Raw genomic sequence first — 4,165 nt, 5'->3', positions numbered from 1 at the left:
CTCCCGGCCCCGCGCAGGGTGCCCCGCGGCCGCCGCCCTCTTATAGCGCCCGGGGCGCCAGGCCGGGGGCGGGGCGCCGGCCAGCTGGCCCGGCCCCGCCCGCGCCCGGGGAGGGGTCACGCCGGCGCCGGGGGCGGGCCGAAATCCGAGCCAGCGCACCGCCCCGCCGCGCGGCAGCCCGGCCACTCGGGTCTTGGGGTGCGCCCCGCGCGTGGGGAGGGGAGGCGTGCGAGGGGCGGGTGGGAACCGGGCCGGGAGGGGCAGGAGCGCGTTGGGGGACCTGGGAGGGGATGAGCCCCGGGCGGCCGTGGGGGCGGGGCCAGGGCGGAGCGTTGGCGGCCGGGGACAAGACGGCGGGGGCCGGCACTGGGCGGCGCGGGTGGAGGCCTGCGACCGGGGGGACTCGGGGCGGTGCGGGGGCGGGGTGTGGCCGGGGCGGAGCTCGAGGCCCGGACGCACGGGGGTGTTGCCGCAGGGAACTCGGTGTCAGCCCGAGGCTGGAGCGCGCGCGGCCGCTCCCTGGGGACTTTGCTGGAAAGGGAGACCGGCCAGCAGGTGATGCCCGCGCTCTTTGCGAAGCCTGAGCGCTCAGGAAGCGGACCTGGGGCCGCTGTCCCCCGGTCTGTTGACCTGGGACTGAGGGACCCTGGCCAGCCTAGGGCGCGGGCTGAGTTGCTTAGTCTTTTGGGACCGCGGTCTCCCTATTCTTAAATGGACTTGGTGAGCTAGAGGCTGAGGTCCCTGCCAGCGCTGATCCCTGGGCGACCCCCTTCACGAAGTCGCTGTACCGTGGGGACTGGAAGAAGGGGTCTCAAGGGGACCGAGGGGGCTTAGTGTAGCTGGAGGCGAGAGAAGCCACCAGGGACCCGGAGGAGAGACCACGCAGCGCCCCTTCTGAAGCGAGGCCCTGTTGGAGAACTCGAAGCCCAAATTAAAGCAGATACACAAACTAGCAGGCCCAGGAGGGGGTGTGGCGTTGAGGAGACTGCTGAGAAGCCTCTGGGGAGGAGTTCGCGCGGCAGCCACCCTGGGGAGGAGAGCCTGGCTTGGGGGCTGGGCTGTGGGGTGGGTGCCCGCGCCTCTGCAGTGGCCTTGAGTGACACTGAGGCTCTGTGGACAGCCAGGTGATTCTGTGAGGGGCCTCGAGAACTGGGCCTGCAGGGGCGAGCCCGGCTGGCTACAGCCATCGGAACTCAGAGGAGCTGCTGCTGAGCACAGCAACCCCAGGGCAGAGGGCCGGGCCATCGGGCTGTGAGAACCTGCGGCCTGGCGACCCGTTTGGGAACAGTGCTCGGAGGCAAAGCGGGGACAGAACAGGCACCCCACAACGGCCAAGCAGGACGCCCCACAGCGGGCATGGAGTGGGATGCCCCCCCAGTGAGCCCCGGAGTAGCATGCCCCTGCAGCCTGGCCTCCCTGGGTGAGCACAGTGGATGTGCCCTATCCTTCCCCGGGGAGCTCCCAGTTCGTGGCTCCGCAAAGGGTGGGCAGAGAGGAGACAGCCTGGACAAATCCCTTCCTCTCTGGGCCTCAGTTTCCCCATCTGAGACCCGTCTCACTCTGGGGGCGATTCCTGGCTTCTTCTGAGCTGCAGTGTGGGCTGTGGAAGCCCTTCCTCACAGCTCTGCTTCTCCCGGGGTGTGACGGCCTCATCATCCGCTTCTGGGACCCCTCCTGTGGGAGGGGCTCTCCTTCACCCTCCTCTGCTCACACCCGCTCAGCCACCTCGCCAACGGGGCCCACACCGCCAAGAGGACGCCAGCCCACCCAAGCAGTGGAGGCCTAGGCGCCCCGCCCTCCCCCCACCACGGCCGCGGCAGGCCCGGGGCCTCCACCTGACAGCCTGGCCCCCACACCCGGGAAGTGTCAGGCGGGGGGCGGGGTGGGGCACAGAGCGATGACATCTTTAAAGGCACAGAGGTTGCGTCCAAGAAAAATGAAGTGTGAGATTGTAAATGTGCGTCTGGAAGGCGCAGCAGGCATTGCCCAGCGCCCCTCCACAGGGTGTGCAGGGCCCTCGTGGGCTGCCTGGCGAGTCCTGGGGCAGGAGGCGGCCAGCAGAGGGCCCGGGCCAGGCCTGACCTGTGGGCCACAGCGGGCGTGATGGGGGCTGGGAAGCTGCCTGCGGCTGTGCCCTCGGGGAAATGGAGGGGGGTGGGGCTCTGCTTTCTGGGAGACCATCCACTCAGGCAGTTGGGGGAGGTGTGGGGGGGTTCCCTGTACAGGCGATGACCTGATACCCTGAGGGACTGGGAGGGGCTGCCCCCGACCCCTTCGCCTGGGGAGATGGCAGCAGACAGAGGTGGTGCCACCAGCTGCCCCACCCCAGCAGGACCAGGGAGATACCCAGGCCTCCAACCAGCCCATCAGGCCTGCTGCCTTACCCCACTTCTGCCTGCACCCCCACCTCCCCCACGGCCCGCCGGTGGGCTTTCCTGAACTGCAGGGGAGAGCCAAGGTGGCCTCCAGGAGCCGTGGGGCCGGGACCTCTGCAGACCTCTGCAGACCTCTGCCAGCGCCTGCCTCCCCACACCCGGCCCTGCCCACCTCTGCAGACTCTGGTCTTCTCCACACCTCCCCTGGCCATCCCACATCGCCCAACCTCTCCGTGTCTGCCCAGGCTGGAGAAGGAAGGTGAATTCACAGGGAACAGCCGGCAGACTCCCACCTGGCTCAGCTGACCCTGGATGGTAAACTGAGGCCCAGAGAACTTGGCGGAATTAGCTAAAGGACTCATGGCAAGCTAGGGGAGGCATACCCCTGACCCCAGCCTCCAGCTAGGCCACCCCAAAGATGATCTCACTGGCCACAGCACAGCGTGAAAAGGGCAGATCTTTCTCGTCTGGCATTTTTGCTCTGGCTGATGGCGGAGGGGCCCCGTGTCTCCGTTAGAGGAGCCTGGGCTGGGGGCTTCCCTGACTGGAAGAACTTCATCCCCCACCACAGCCACCCAGGTCTGCTCGGCACAGGCAAGCTTGCCGGGGAAGGACATCCAGCTAGAGGGCAGGACAAGCTGTCACTGGTGCAGGGGCTGCAGCCGCTCTGTGCAGCACAAGGGCCATCGAGGAGCGGTCCAGGTCAGGCTGCATTGTCTCCACCCTGCACGTGTTCCTAACGTGGCTTAGGAGTGGGGGACGTGGCATCTCCAGGGGGCAGATGGGCACAGCCCCAAGAGGGCCACGTGGGTGCCGGGTCAGGGCATGTGCTGAGAAATGAAGCCGCCCCAGAAGGGAAGGGGCTGTGAGTGCTCACTGGATCCTGGCACTTTTACACACATCCAGGTTTGTGGAGACCCCAGGCCTGTAGACTGGTGGAATCCCGCACAGCGATGGGTCCTGAGCATGCTGGCACAGGGAGGGGGTGCCTGGCGTGCAGAGAGGGCTGGCCAGGCCTCAGCAGAACAGCAAACTCCTGCAAAGTCAGGGGTGCCCCCATGACCCCAGGATGGATAAGGGCAGCCCCGCCTGACACCTTCAAGGCCCCATCTAGATATGGTGGCGGAGGCCTCAATTGTCCATTCCGTGACCTCCTCAGTCCCCTCCTCCCCAGGCCAGTCAGAGAGAGAGAGAATGAGAGAGAAAGAGAGAGACACACACAGAGACAGAGACTGAGGAGAGAGACAGAGAGAGACACAGGACAGCAGGCCCGCCTTCCCCGCTGACACCCACCCAGTTCTCGCCCCCTCTTCAGGCCTCAGTTTCCCAGCCAAGAGCAAGATGAGGATGGGGTTCTGGGAGGCCAGGCTGGGGAGGCTGCACAGCCCAGAAAGGGGAGTGCTCCTCCGGGTGGTCTGAGAGGAGTGGGCAAGCAGCTGCTTATCAGGAAACATTGCCTAATTGGGAAGGTTTACGATGCCAGGCAGGGGGTCTCCCTGGGGGAGACGGTGAAATCCACTCATGAGTCATTTGAAACTGAGCCGGACAAAGAGCTCAAGGAGAAATGATCCCACCCAGCCTGCCAGCCATGGGCAGAATGAGCTCATGGGCTGTGGGACGGGTGTGCGTGTGCATGTGTGTGTGTGTGTGTGAGAGAGAGAGAGAGAGAAAGAGAGAGAGAAGTGGGGGGAGAGAACGCTGGTGCTCACACAGCTGGGACTGGGAAGCTGAGACCGGCAGAACCTCCACACAGCCCATCCCTGCATGACCAGGCTGCCCCCTGCAGGTCA

Source organism: Equus quagga, chromosome 7, assembly GCF_021613505.1.
Source record: "Equus quagga isolate Etosha38 chromosome 7, UCLA_HA_Equagga_1.0, whole genome shotgun sequence".
NCBI lineage: Eukaryota > Metazoa > Chordata > Mammalia > Perissodactyla > Equidae > Equus > Equus quagga.
Note: the sequence above shows the minus strand (reverse complement) of the source record.